General features: G+C 42.3%; 2 long non-coding RNA genes across 2 annotated transcripts; both read right to left on the bottom strand.

Annotated features, from left to right (window-relative positions):
- Positions 1–217: 217 nt before the first annotated feature.
- On the bottom strand, positions 218–863 carry LOC120291243. Its single transcript, XR_005549171.1, has 3 exons — positions 844–863; positions 684–751; positions 218–291 (listed from the first exon to the last, which is right to left on the bottom strand). It is a non-coding gene; the product is annotated as an uncharacterized LOC120291243 (long non-coding RNA).
- A 1,772-nt stretch (positions 864–2,635) lies between these two features.
- LOC120291223 lies at positions 2,636–3,629 on the bottom strand. Its single transcript, XR_005549137.1, has 3 exons — positions 3,587–3,629; positions 3,024–3,170; positions 2,636–2,708 (listed from the first exon to the last, which is right to left on the bottom strand). It is a non-coding gene; the product is annotated as an uncharacterized LOC120291223 (long non-coding RNA).
- Between the last annotated feature and the right edge of the window lie 11,943 nt (positions 3,630–15,572).

A 15,572-nucleotide genomic window follows, 5' to 3' on the forward strand; every position in this document is an offset into this window, starting at 1 on the left:
TAACCCTTCGTACACAACTTATAAGAATTATACGCCATGGCACACAAGTCCTACTCCATAAGCTGTTCAGATTTTAAAGATGCACTGCACATTTAACTAAAACCGCACTAGCTATTACCTCGCAGGACTACCGCATCGGACCGCCTAGAGGCAGCGGATGCTCGATTATCCTGAATGCTGAGTTGTCTTGTGAGTTTCGACAGAGGGAGGCCTTTTCGGCATTTTTCCCTCTTACGTTTTACATTCTAATCCTCTAGAAGCAGTTCTTCAATTCTTGCTGTGCTTTGAGCACTACAATCCAATGTAAACAAAAAAGGATGACTAATCATTCAAGAATAAACCTTCATTAATGATATAGAATAGTGTAAAAGGTTACATATGAAGCATATTAGTGCTTTGTCGAATTGGAAACCGTAGCTACAAAAGAACACAATAGATATGTGGTCAATGCAATATTCTAATATATGTTTTCATTATAGGGAACCATTTCCAACAACATATGCTCAGATGCAATAGATGCTACTTGCAGTGGTCTTAACAAACCACCACTCCTAAAAGGAATGCTTGAATACCTTGCATTTGCACCATGTAGTAAGGAACACGAGCATACTATGAAAAATTCAAAAGAAAAAAAAAAATCGATTCACCAAAACACAAACAATCAATGTGATCTTCAAGCTAACCTGATCGAACTGTATAATTGATTGAGCGTGTCCTCTTTGGCTTTCACTACTTGGCAAAGTACCACGGCCTGCTCAGGGACATAAGAAGCTAGTGAAATAAAAAGCAATGCCACCGTCTCAGCAAACATAAGAACAACGGCACCAAGTAAAGAAAACTGACTTTTGGAACGTTAGCACCAATTTGTTGAGAACTCGCTTCGACATAACCACGAACTTCTTGGGACATCCACCAAAGTTCTATCTTCAAAGAACTCCTACGGGGAACACTTTGGACAGTTGGAAGAGTGGAAAGTGAAACAGATGGATCTTGCTTGCAGTCGCTAAAGATAAAACAAACCCATTGATTTTCTATCTCCCTTTAGGGGTTGATGGTTGTTTCTTTTTTCCCCCTTGCGGAAGAAGGGAAAGGAAGGGAATTTGTTACCAAGCAATACCATTAGATGACTCACCGAGAGAACCATCGAGAGGCTTTGCCGGAGGGGGAGATTCTCCCTTCATTTGACCTCCGGTAGAAGCGGGACAACATTTCTTAATTTGTTCAACCACTCAACCTTCTCTCGCCATAGTCTCGGCCTTCAATACCACCGCACTTTGTGAGCTACAACATGGAAGCAGGACATCCAATTGGCAGTTTGAAGGGATAGTCAAAATCCTAAAGATAAAAGACATAATGTATGAAAGAATAAGTACCTTTTAGTACTTTTGTCTTGTGAGGAACCTTGCTAGTTATCTTGAAGACAAGACCGGGTCCTTTTCCGAGTCAGACCATTTGATTTTTTATCCTTGGAACCTTTTATTGGGGTTCATCATCATCGGAGATTTCTTTGAGGTTACATTCCCGATGAATTCATCCAACGGTTGCACAACCAACATGCGTAAACAAACAAAAAGCTAAGTACAACTTCCAAAAGCTTGAGTTTGGGTCAATCAGTATTACAAATGTGAACTTTTATACTCTCACGATGAGAATCCGATGGACAGCAATAAATGACAAGAAGTAAACAGAAGAATAAGGATGGCCACTCAAGCAAATGAAAGGGACAACAGATGGTTTTGTAGAGTATTTGATAATTTGAAGGGATGACAAGTAAGCATAAGCACGAGCCAACAGATACATGCTTTCTTCAATAACTAGTCTAATGGATACATGCTGCTATACCTATGGAAAAAAAGAAAAAGGCAGATACATGCTGTCATTCTTTCCAACATATTCTCCAGATGACAGAGCTTAACAATATTGTGCAGCGATTCAAGTCAGAAACAAAAAAAATAAAAAGGAAATGAACCTGTTTTAGATGCACCCAAATTGAAATGATATGAAGGTAAAATAGTGTTAGTTGATTGGCCAAAGTGCATTTGTCTTATAATAAATAAAAAGTACACTTGTCTTATTTACATTTTGAATAGCTGCATCCAAGTAATCTGCTTCAGGTGCACTGGTGTGAAGAATTTCAATTGGATACCGCCTTACTGCATATCTAAATATCAGGGTGGAGTGAAAAAAATCACTGAACTTCTCTGCATCTAGTTTGGCACTTAAAATAAGCAACTTCATATCAGGCCTAAAGTGAGCAATATCCTATAAGGTGACAACCAAAGAGATATTTTACTGGGAAGTCTATATTTACATGTGACGTGCAATAACACATTCCAAAAATATGCATGGCCATTGTCTATCCACAATCCTACTCTCCAATACAAACCTTGCAAATACTCAAATTGTTTCTTAGCATGATCATATTCTGGTAGATAATAACCATATGCATATGTCCACTTGAGCACTTGCCTACACTCAACTATCTACAAACATCAAAGGAGCCTAATTTAGTTTCATGAAGGGTTAGGATAATAAATCAAAACACTCCATCAGATTTTAACATATATAATAGCTGTATTTACATTCCAAACTGAAAATCACATAAATCATATTTAAGTTGAATTAAGTAATAAAACCTGCTGCCAGGCCTCTATGATGAACTTCAACTGTGACTCGGGCTGGCATTGTGTGTCACTAAGCTTATCGAGCTGACAAGAAGAAAAGACAAAACCTTATTTAATCAATAGCAAAGGGTCGGGAAGCATCAAGAAGCACAACATAATTAAACCAGATAAATAGAAAAGCCATGCATCTTGCTTCCTATCACAAGAGAACAAAGATCAATCTGTTAATTTAACATCACAAGCAGTTTATCGCAACTCAACTCCGCCCAGTTGCCACTTAGCATCAACACATTTACCCAAAGTATAGATTCTTCGACACAACCGCAATCCTTAGTGTACTCAACATCCATGACTATCCGACTAAAATGTTAGCCCAAGTACAAAGAGGCAAACACATACAGAAACAAAGATCTTCCTGGTCTTGTAGCACTCCTTACACTTGGCCAATGCCTCTGCAACAAACCGTGGCCCAAGAGCTGAACATCTAATTCCAACTGAAGGTACTTGAGTAAAGCGATCCACGGGAGAAGTAGAAGGGGGCTTAATCTGCAAATTATGCGTCAAACATAATCAAGTCAATCAATCCTTCCGTGTCCAATGCAATCAGTTAAGCACACTAAACGAAAACCAACGATCAGAAACTGAATTTCATGATGACATTAATCGGAAAACCTGAAGAAAATTTTGAAATTACTACATCTTGGAGTCAGAAATTTCCATACATGGTCATTTCAAGTGAATAATATGTAAACGAGCTCTCCATCTCTTTGACCGAAACCGATTCAATTTATTCTCGGCTCGCGCTTCCTCGAGCGACTAAGACAATGCTGGCATTTACTAAAAAAATGCATTACATGTGCATTTACAACAGCAAACCAATTCCCAAGAAAAAAAAAAACGCGAGGGGAACTACGAGACTCTCTTACCACACGAGCAACAACGACCGGAATTCCGGAACCGACCTTACCGCTCACCACGTCGGCAGCGAAATTGCGGACGGCGTCAGCGTGCTCTCAATCTGCGCCAGAACCGGGCCGCGCGAGTTCCGACTTCCTCAACCGTAGTGCCCGACCATGCCGCCCTCGTCAGGCGGGGTTTGCGATCGCACTCTTCCCCGGCTCCTCCATCACCTTGAACGTGGCCGGAACCGAGGCTCTATCTCCTCCACGGACTCGTCCGTGAACCCGATTCGGCTCACGTCCGAGGGCGATATGTGCTTCGGCCTCGACTCGCCGCCGCGACATCTCGCGCGACGTAACACGAACCTATTCATTCCGTACATCCCGGAAACAGAACCGTCGCGAACGTGACTAAGAACAAACCTCGACGCCCGGCGCCGTCAGAGCATAATAGCCGAGGGAAAGATCGACGGTCTCGCGAGGCTCCAGAGACTTCTTCGACCTCCAGAACAGCGCGCGGATTCTTCCCCGCGGCGGCGGTGGCTCGGAGTCGGAGTTGATGACGAGTTCGTCGGAGGGAGGAAATCGGACGGAGGCCCGAAGTTGCCGAGAGACCAACGCGAGCACAAACCTTACGCGTTGGAAACGGTGGGGAGGCGAAGGCGGTCGGGAACCAGCCGCGACAAAGCGGGGCTCTTGGAGGAGGCGACGTGCCGAGGTAGATGACCGGCGAGGCGGAGGCGGAGGCGGAGTGGTGGGATGCGCCGAGAGGGAAGTGCAGCTCGTTCTCTCGTCTCGCTCTTTGACGAAGAGAGAGAGAGACAAAACCCAAAAAAATTCAAGTGGGAGAGAGAAAATTTAAGCGGGAGCGCAGCGCATTCATTACCCTTCGATCCGTCCTTTCTTCACGCGCCCGAGCCGAGCCGAGCCACCAGCCATTTATTTCGGAGAGAGCGAGAAGAGAGAGGAGAGAGATAGAAGCGCAGAAGATGGAGGGGCGTCGAGTGGTGGGCCCAGGAGCGCTTTTGAACGTCGACACCGTCGCCTACGTGGAGCCACGTGTCGACCGCTGAATGGTTTAACCCACCGCTTACGTGTTGGGTTAAACCCACCCAATATTTTCTCCCCACCCCACGGACTCTGTTTTGCATTATATTCTCCCACCTCTGCAGCGTCTGCACACATTTAGTATATTCTCTCTCCTCTTCTTGGTTCTTTCCTTCCCAGAAAATATTGGACCAGACTTAGGGCCGTTCGGTTCGTGAAAGCGTTTTCAGCTACCGTTTTCAGATAAAAACGAAACGTCTCTCGACCTTATGCACTGGCTTGTACATGCTATTAGACAGAAAGATGGATATGTTTCTCTGGTTGAGACATTCCTCTCCTCCAACCATTATAGTAAAAAAGGTGAACTGTGCGAGGCCATGGAGAATACTAGAAATAGAAAACGAAAAGGAATTTTCAGGCGTTAGAGAACCATCTGTATCTTGGCAATGCGACCTTATCTGGAGCTCGAGTGTTGCAGCCATGACGGGGTTCCAAGTTTCTTCTTTTTGCCAAATGAAGAAGTGTATTTCCCATCCGAGCTTCACTCATCTAAAATCAAAATCCCTCATATCTTGGTTTTTCTGGCCGTTCAGGTCTGTTTTTGGTTCGACCAAAAAAAAAGTCTGTTTTTGGTTACCAAAGAAGTGGTGAAAGTGTTCAGCTTTTTTGCTCCCCGGTTTCACGCAGTGCCATTAATGCTCTGCAATGCGCTTCGGTCAAAACCCATTGAAAAGGAATGACTTTGTTAGGGAAATCCCTTATGATGTTTTGAAGATGACAAAATAAATCAAAGGCTACTAACATGTTTAATGGTTAAGTAATAGACCATGCAGATGATAGAACATGTAAAGGATATTGTCAAAGTGTGAAGACGACTGAGAAGACTCGAACATAACATATGTCAGTATATTCAAGATTTCCAAACTTCGTGTCAAAGTCTCGAAGACCGCGTACTCAAGACTCAAAATCTGAAGATTGTTAGACTTTAGTGTCAAAGTCTGCTCTACATCGTAAGTCCGCTCACTCGACTAATTCCGGGATCGAACGTGAATGATGAACCGAAGACGGACTCTATGCTGAAGTCGAACCGGTACAGACCTTAAAGCTAAATCTGTTCAAAAGCGATATGTTCGGACCTGCATTATAAAGTCTACAGACTCATATTGTAAAGTCTATTGCTCTCAGACTTTACATCCAGATTCGATGAATCGTAACTCAAGCCCAATCATATAACAACTAGTGATCTGGTTTGGATTCCACATCAAGATTGATTTAATTGATTCAATATATTTGATTGACGATTGGATCTTGAAGCCAAGAGCTTTCTATACGAAAATGCTTTACTTATGGAAACCAAGATTTCGTTTGTATGGGCGATCGGAATCAATTTGGGATTTTACCTTTGTCACTCAACGGCTACCAAATCTTCTAGATACGAGCTGTCCAATGGGTATATTGGAAGACGATTCTCCGGGATACTGTCCAACGGGTAGTTTGGAAGTGGAGAAGTATTTAAGGAGATCATGGACCGATGAGCAAGAAAGAGACGGAGCGTAGAATTTATAATTCCAAAGTCTGAGCGACTTTCAATCATATACTTGTCTCTTGAGAACTTAAACGTTTGTAATCGTGAGAGAAATACCAAAAGAGTGACTTAGTGAGATTGTGTGATCTACTACTAAGTGTTTGCACTCGAAGTTGTAATCTCTTGTTGATTGCATAGTGGAATCCAGCCAAGAAGGCTGTTATCGTGGGAGAGTAGACGTAGGCTTGGATTAAGCCGAACCACTATAAACCTCGTGTTCTTATTCTCTTCCCTAACTCCTTTATTTTGTTCATACTAGCACTCACAGGCTTTTCTTCTTCTTCTCAGAAGGGAAGAACGAAGAAGAGGAGAGAGAAGAGAGAATAAAATGTAAAGCCAAGTCCGTACGAAGGGGAGAAAGACTGCCCCTAAATAGGTGTCGACACTCGGTGACACATTTAGTTATTTATTGCGTAAAAGTCAATCCCGAACATCACTTGCATTATTCACATTTTGCCTTTTCGAGTCATCACTTGGCTTCCCTACAATGCTACCATGGACTGATGCATGCAAGATCACTCTTTGTCGCGTGACTAGGAGGCATGTGTTAACACTCGGAAGACACACGAAGAACACTCTTAGAAAAGCTATCGACGCAAAGCTCTCTCAAAACGGCGAAACTCCTCTCTACGAAACTCTTCTCGGTGAAGTGGTCTCCCATGGCTCTCTGTTACCTCCGACGCTACCCTTACGGTGGCCACTAGCCTGCACAGCTTAGGGCCTCCTAGCACCGCTAGACTACGTTTGCAACCGCTCCTGGAAGTTCCCTAACTGCAGCCCAGTATGTTCCGCTGCTTTTATTGGCCGCTTTTGCCATTATCACCAAGTCCTTGCAAGTCTCAAGTTACGTTTGATTCGGCTCTTCCAAGGGGTTTTTAGCCAACAAAACCATTTGAGGAAAAAATTTAGGTGTCAATAATATATATAAATATTTCAATTATATTCTCTATAAAAATCCCCGATCAATTCGAGAACAATTGATCTTCATCTTCATCCTCAACCTATTCTAGTACCATTTACATCACCAATCGATTTTTCCTAGTGTTCGTACTTTTAAATGTCTTGCCATTTACACTTTATGTTCAAGAATTAACAAATGACCTTTGAAACTTCTGCCGATTGAACTAGATCGTTGATATGAAAAGTATTTCGCCCTTTTGGTGGAACAATGTGGATTGTTGATATATGTTAAACAAGTGAGTAAAAGATGAAACCAAATGAGGATGCAAACACAATAGTAGATCTATTCAATGAAATTGAATTCAGCAGAAACATTAACTTTCTACCAAAAATTGAGTTCATAATTGGTTAAGACCCCACAAGTAGAAAAAAAAATTGGGTTAGAATCATTTTAGGAGTTTAGGGTGTACCCTAGGAACGATGGAGATAGCTTTGATTCGATCCTCTACTTAGCATCTTCAATAGCTCCAAGTTTCGAATCCAATGACAAGCTGAATAATGAACTCGTTATGGGATTTAAAGCTATAATTTTGGGGCCATTGATGCAGAATCAGAAAAGGATCAGAGTATCACAGAACTAAGAAGAATTGTTTGGGAAATAAAAAGTTTGAGAGCTTGATGAGAGTGGAAGAGTAATTTGAAAGTTGAACGGGGTTTGAAATTGAAAGCGGCTTTCAAAATCGAAGAGGGCTAACAAATTGTTAAATCAAGTGACGTCTGCTTTGATATTAAGCAGGAAAAACCCAACGGAAAAGTGAGCCAAGAAATTATACGCCCAATGTATTTTAGCTAGCGAAAAAAAAAAAGACTAAATATTTGGGGGCAAATGTTGGTCGTAAATTTTAGGGAAAAGTGCCAAAAAAGTCCTAAACCTTTTATTCATACGATTTAGTCCTAAATCTTTTTTGCCGATTTAGTCTAAACCTTTTACGTTATGCCAATTCAAAGTCCTTTGGCCAAAATTGACCGGAATTTGCTGACTAGACGCCGGCCGGCTGACGTGGCCCGATCGGCGCGACGTTGATTATTTTTAATAATTTTTTAATATTTTTTATTTTTTCAATTTTTTAATTTTTAATTTTTAATTTTTTTTTTTTTTTCTTTTTGTCTTCTCTTCTTCTTCCTCCAGCCGGTCGCCGGACCTTGGCGACCGGCCAGAGGCGACGGCCGGCGAGGTCGAGGTCGACCTCGCCGGCCACCTCGCCAGATCCAGCGAGGCTCGACCTCGCCCGCCCGGCGCGAGGCCGCCCTCGAGGCCTGGGTGGCGAGGCTCGCCCTCGCCGGATCTGGCGAGGGTCGGGCCTCGCCCATGGCCGGCGAGGGCGAGCCCCGCCAGCTTGGCGCGTGGAGCATGGGGAGGAGAGCGAAGCCGACGGTGGCGAAGCTCGGCGAAGGAGACGACGCGGAGCACGAGCCGAAGTCCACGGTGCCGCTCGGCGGCAGCGACGACGAGGAAGCGAACGAAGACCTGAGCCTGAAAATCGTCGAGAAGGCGCTCTCGGTGCGCGCCGCGAAGCTCGCCTCCACGCCACCGGGCGTCGACGTGTCGGAGGAGGACGACGATAGGCCTCGGTTTCGTAAGACCTCGAGGACCGAATCCGGCCGCCTCCTCGCGCCGAGCTGGCGAGGCTCGCCCTCGCCAAATCCGGCGAGGGCGAGCCTCGCCACCCAGGCCTCGAGGGCAGCCTCGCGCTGGGCGGGCGAGCCTCGCCGCCCAGCGCGAGGCTGCCCTCACGTGAAACAGGGGCGTCGAAAAACTTTTCTTGCTTTCTTTTGTGGGGGCGTCGAAAGTAATAAAAAATGAAAAAATAAAATAAAAACAGAGAGAAGAAAGAGTGAAAGAAAAAGAGACGGTTGAGTGACTGAGACGTGAAACAGGGGGGCCAGGAAGGCACAGAGACAGAGAGAGGGGATGTGAGGCAGAGAGAAAAAAATAAATAAATAAAGAAACAGGAAAATGGTCTTCTTCTTCCTCAGCAGCTCTTCGCCGATCCCTGCACAGCGCCGCCCGTCTGTCTCGCTCGCAGCCCTCCGTCGGTCACCCCCTGCGCCGCCCGCGATCTGCCCGACGCTGCTGCCGGCCACCGCCGTCCCGGGTCCTCTCAAGCGAGTCCCTGCCGCGCTTCCGCTTACCGTCCCCCTGCGACGGTAGCCTCTGTTTCTGCTCGTCCCGCCGGTCGCCGCTGTTCCGGCGCCCCTGCACCGCCCGCGTCCAGTCGCTAGCCCCCGCCGCGCCTGCCTTGTCGCGTCTCCGTCCCTGATTCGTCGCGCTCTCGCTCCGCCCCAGCCGCGACGCAGCCTCTGCCAGACACCGTCGCCTCTGACCGCGTCTCTACCTGACGTCCCTGCTCGCCCCCGTCGCCGCCCGGAGCCGAAGCCCACCGTGACCTGCAGCCCAGCCCCGTTGCCGACGTCTGTGGGTCTGCTCGCCGTGTCTGCTCAGTCGTGCAGCAACCCGACCCCTGCTGCCAAACGCGGGTCACCCCCGTGCGAACACCGCCGCGCCTCCGCCGTTACTGCTCTGGCCCTCCATCCGCGTCCCCTGCCAGAGCGACGCCGCTGCAGCACCCGTGTAGCAGTTCGCCCCTGTCACCGGATCCCTCCGCCAGCCCCGGCGTTGACGCCGGCTGCCTTCCCTCGCCGCGCGTTCCCTGTACCCTCGCCGGAGCTCCGACGACCAGCCACCCTTGGCTGCCCACCACCATAGCAGCCCCTCGTCGAACCACGCCGAGCCACCATCACGAGCTGCCACCGTTTGCTAAACTTTGTTTAGAGGCCAAATTTCTAATTAGCTAGATTTTATTTTATTTTATTTTATACTTTGCTTCTTTAGTAGGATCATTCTTAGTATATGATTGAAATTCCCAACATGAAATAACCTCTTAAATTAGAATTGACACCCAAAATTCGACTCGCAATCTCTTGGAAAATCGCAAATCTGATCTCACGCTCATGATTTATTTAAAATTGGCCGATCAAATCTCATGTGCGGGATATGATTTGTCAATTTATGAATATCGATCTTATCTTGTGTTATCATGTTATTTGAATCAACTTTATTTTTTTTTTTTTTATGACCCAGGAAAGCCCCGTATCCCACTAGCGGCTCGAGTAAACCATGGGACCCCACGGGAGGACCCACCACCCCTGTGGATCAGGTAACACGTCAAGCATCTCCGTGGCAAGTTGAACCCTCGCCCTCCGAGAAGGGGTTAGTGGGTCCCTCCACGATGGGGAAGACTTGCCAACAGAACCATCGCAGCCGGTGGTTTGAATAAACTTTGTTTTTGTAAAAAATCTAAGTTAGATTAGCTTCATTTTAGAATATTCATCATCTTAGGATTATCTTGCATATTTAGAATATGAATTTTATTTCGAACTTCTAAAATAAAAATAAAAAATCAATTTAGGATGCTAGTTTTTTTTTTTAACTTAGGTTGCACGTTTAATTATTTGACAATTTTTAATTTCGAATTTTATTTAAAAAACACAAAAATCACCATGCATATGTCATGTAGAATTATGACATTTTTTGTATGTCATTGCATATTATGATAAAATTGCACATTTAATTTCAAGTTTAGATAGATTTTTTTTAGATAGATTGCATCTTAAGTTAGAGATTACCAAGTTAAAATAACATCCTAGTTTAAATTAAGATTTGGCCTAACTCAATTCTTAAATAGAATCTTAATCTAGCTAGAAAATTTTTACATTTTTCTTAATTTCGAATTTCATCAAAAATATCAAAAAAATTGTCTTAGAGAAAATTCATTTCATTCTGTAGGATAGATTGCATGTTTTTTTTTTTTAAGAAAATAGAAAGTATCATGTCCACGTTATATAAAATGAGGTTCATGAAGTGCATGTTATTTAGTGATTGTTGCTAGGTCAATTTAGTTAAAAATTGCCCTTCATTAGAATTGGGTCATTTGGTTATATTGCATTGCATACAAATTGGATTTTATTAACCAAGATAATTCTTTAAAAAAAAAAGATTGAGTGATGGCGTGTTAAATAGAAATCATATCTAGAATTGTTGATATAAATTCTAATATAACATTGCAGAAGTTTTCGTTGCTATGAGTTATGTCTTGCAATTTATTTACTGTTTTATCTTGGTGTTAAATTGGTGGTTTACGCACCCGCATGATTGCCTCACATGTTAGGGAGATAAATTAAAATCAATTCAAACTGCCTACAAAACATGTTTTTGAAATAAAAGAAAGATATCGAAAGGGCGTTAGTGAAAACTAGTGTAATCAAGAGCCTGAACTCATAAATCTCTGGTTTGTAAGAATAAAGTAAATCTCCCGATACTTTACTTAAGTTTATAATCGACCCATCAAAAATAGATTAACGGTAACTCTTAACTGAAAAATCATTTGTATGTTAAGAGTCACGAATTGGTGAGCCCAAGTTAAGTTTAGACTTAGTAATCCATTAGCCAAACCCTAAGTGGGTCACCCGAAATTTTTGTCGCGACAATATATTTTAAGAATAAAGTCAACATACACATCTCCCAAAAGTCATTGAAGCATAGTACCGTTTTGTCTCCACTTCCTATTCCTATATATCATCTTTTACATTGTTTCTCCTTTATAGTTTTCTTCAATGATCTTCTTAGATTTTTTTATAAGTGATAATTAGGCACAAAAGCCCAGGTTTCTCAGTGAGACTGAGCTCACAGGCTTGAGGAAGAGTAGTGATGCATAAATACGCTAGCTTATGCGAAAGATAAGGTTAGGGGTGTCAACGATTCAGTTTTTTGAAAACCAAACTGAATTGAACTGTTAGAAAAAACTTATGAATCGAACCGAATGAGACCCGCACTGAACCGAAAAACCGAACCGAAATTTGGGTTCGGTTTGGTTCGATTTTTCGATTTTTGGATTTCAGCTTTTAGTTTTCAAAAAAAAATTTCGTTTTTTTATTTATTTTCAACTCAAAATAATTTAAATTCAATATGTTACTGCACTTCAAGCTTAGAGAATTTTACAATTTAGATCATATACTTCATTCTCTTTTTTAAGCATTGGCTAAGTCATTGAAGCTAGCATTATCAACAATGATAGAAAAAATACATTTGATCCCTCAACTAATTAAGCATTTCTCAACCCATTTCCCTATAAACTCAGCCGAATATTTTGGAATTTGACAAAAATTCAAAATTTTATTTTGTAACTTCCAATCAGCGTCTACAAAGTGAGCAGTAAGACACATGTAACTTAGATTTTGACATAAAGTCCATGTGTCAGTCGCAAGACAAAGTATCAGAAAAATATTTTTTCAATTTGCTTCTTTCCTCTAGTCCTCCCTTAATGTGTTTCTTGAAGGGATGAAAAACTTTGGCTGGATTCTACTCATAAATTTTCGAAATACCTCAAGTTCCATAAACTTGAAAGGTAATTCACCAATAATAAACATCGTTGCTAAATCTTTTTTTTTTTTTGTTTGGTAAAGGTAAGAATATCGCTGCTAAATCTTTTCGACTAGTATTTTGATCAAATTTCCAAGGACTAGCTGAAATAGAACTACCAACCCTAACAAGTTCATTCGAGGCACTTTTTTGCATTTTCTTCACATTCACATATGAATAATTCTTACATCTACCTAAATGATTATGCATCCCACTAGTTCCTTTTGTAGTAGAACAACCAATAATAGCCCCCACAATATAGACATTCGGCTTTATTTTGGCTATTTTCTATCCTTTTAAAGTGTTCCTATACAACAGATTTCAGCCTCCTTCTATTTGTACCGCTAGATTCATTAATTAAATATTTGCCATTATATATTTGGCTTTGCAAATGATGTTACTGCCTTGACAGAGAGATCTACAAATGGCTTATCATGAGTAGAAAGAAATCCTTTTTAGATTCACAAATTTGAAAAGTTGTCTAAAGTCATCAATAAAGTAGATTAAAAAAAGCCATGAGAATAAATATAAGACATTGAGTAGCCATGTTCGAGAAGTAACATACTAAAACAAATAAGAACTACAAAAAAATGTAGGACAAATAACCTTATATGAGCAAAAGAGATTGAAAAAATTAGTTGGTGAAATAGCACTCTACATTTATAATTCTCAATTCAAGTATGCTCATATGTACCTTAAAGCCCTTTTAGCCCTTCCATTGATAACAATTTCGCTGGTTGTATTGCCTCCTAAATAGTAGAACAAGCATGATAACAAATGTGGAGAAAAGTCATAAACATTCCACATATTTTAGAGATCGCATGGGGAATTACCTTAACCACTAACGTTGTAGCTAGTTCTGTCGGTAAACCTCCATTGAATCATTCAACTCACATATGTCTTGCTTTCAGAAATCTAAAGAAAAATATGACATGAGTCTTGATGTACAAAAGTTAAGAACAAGATCAATCTGAAAAGGCTTGATATTGGTGAAGACAAATTTTTTTTTTTTTTTTTGTAAACAATGTCAAAAAAGCCTTTAACATCATGCACTCCAACTTAAACAAAAGTTCTTACTCCGTTCATGTTGTAGAGAGCCTTTAGGGCATAAATATCCGCCAAGTTAACCCAAACTCAAAAATCAAACTTTTCAACACTTCACAGCCCCTCAACTCCCGAGTCTCCCTAGGTCAAAGAAACAAAACGTGGGAAGTGACTTCCCAATCAAGCTGCTTTGTACAACACCATGTACACCATCAAATCAAAAAACTGCAGAAAAAAAAAATATAATCATAGACAAATGAGCAAACTCGATCATCAAAGAGACACTGAAATTTGCACGAGAGGAGTATTAGAGGGATCCCAAGATGGGGAGAACTTGTGAAACATCGAGAATTTTCTTCTTTAAATCGGTTTGCAGAGGTGCCTTTGCAAGTTTGGATGAATTGTGCTAGAATGCAACCTGTAACAACACCCAATTCGTGCAGTCTTAGAGCTTCAGGTGCTCAATCAGGTACCAAAACGAGAAATGGAATAGCTTTTCCCCTGCATACCAAGAAATGTTTAATTTAAAAACTGTAACTACGATCAAGGTTCTACGAAAGATGCACACTCAACAGTAATATGCATCTTTGCTTCTATTCACTGCTGAAAGAAGTACTAATGGGGTAAACCAGCGATAGAAAGGACAAGATAAACATAGTAAGCACAAAAAATGCTGCGTTGGCAAAATGCATCATAAAGAAATGAATTACTTTAATAGGCCGAAGGTTTGAGGTAGGCCGAGGAGAACAGAGGTAAATCATGGGTGACAGGATATTTAACATATCTAGTGTCTCATTACCCTGAAAGATACCCCAAAAGCAATTACCTCGGCCATCGGTCTTAAGCCAAAACCCCAAGCAATTAAACTATGGTTCTCACCTACCTAATGAACGAGCTCACCAAAACAGAATGGCTCAAAAATCGCAAGTGCAGCTCTCTCCATTCTTAGCTTAGAGATAGAGTAATTCAGACAAACTTTATCAGCATTAGGAAAGCCTACCTTCGTGTTGGACAGCTTAGGTTTGCGAGTCGACTCAAGTCAAAGAAACAAAACATCAGAAGTGACTCCAGATCTAGTAACCGAAACTAGAACCCATGAAGTTGTTCAAGCACATAAATAGGAAGGATTCCCGTGGAGCACCCGAGTAAAATAAATTCACGCTCGAAATGGATTATAGCCCACGAAAAAAAAAACAAACAAACAAACAGAAACTCTAGAACCCAAGAAAGGTCCGAACAATCGCACCCATCAATGACCACAAAAACTCCATTGTCCAAAACAAGCTCGAAACTTTCCATTCTCCACAGTCCACAAGGCCCCCAGCTATCAAAACGACCAAGGTATGAAAGATAACGAGAATGCTCGGGGCGAAATAGCCAAACACGCGCAGACCCACCGCCCCAAAAGAAAAAAAAGAAGCACACGACCAGCTGCTATCGGAGGGAGATCAGAGCAAACGTACCGGAGGCGAACGGCGGGCGCAAGTTGTACAGGATCACCGCGAAATTGGAAACCGGTTGATACTCACCAACCCAAATCCAACCCCCAAGATTAGAGACTTGCCTGCGCAAGTGTGCAGGACCTGCTCAGGCACGTCCCTCAATCGATCGTCGTCCTTGTCGCCGTCCCTGTCGCTGTTGCCGTCCCTGTCGTTATCGCAGTCACATTTGCCGTCGTCGTCGCCGCTGCACCTTCAAGCTGACCAAGACAAGAGGAGACGGGAGAGAATTAGAAATAGGGTTTGCCCTTTGCCGGTTTAGGTAATGGTTCTATTTTTCAGTTTGTTGGTTCGGTTCGGTTCGGTTAGCCGATAAAAACCGAACCAAACCAAAAATTTTGATTTTTAATGAGAATCGAACCGAATGAAAATCGAACTGAACCGAACCGAATCGAACCGAATGAAAACCGAATGAAAAATTTCGGTTTGGTTCAATTTGGTTTTCGGTTCGATTCCTGACACTGCTAGATGAGGCGACCTAGATCTCCATTTTTG

Source organism: Eucalyptus grandis, chromosome 3 (assembly GCF_016545825.1).
Source record: "Eucalyptus grandis isolate ANBG69807.140 chromosome 3, ASM1654582v1, whole genome shotgun sequence".
Classification (NCBI taxonomy): Eukaryota; Viridiplantae; Streptophyta; class Magnoliopsida; order Myrtales; family Myrtaceae; genus Eucalyptus; species Eucalyptus grandis.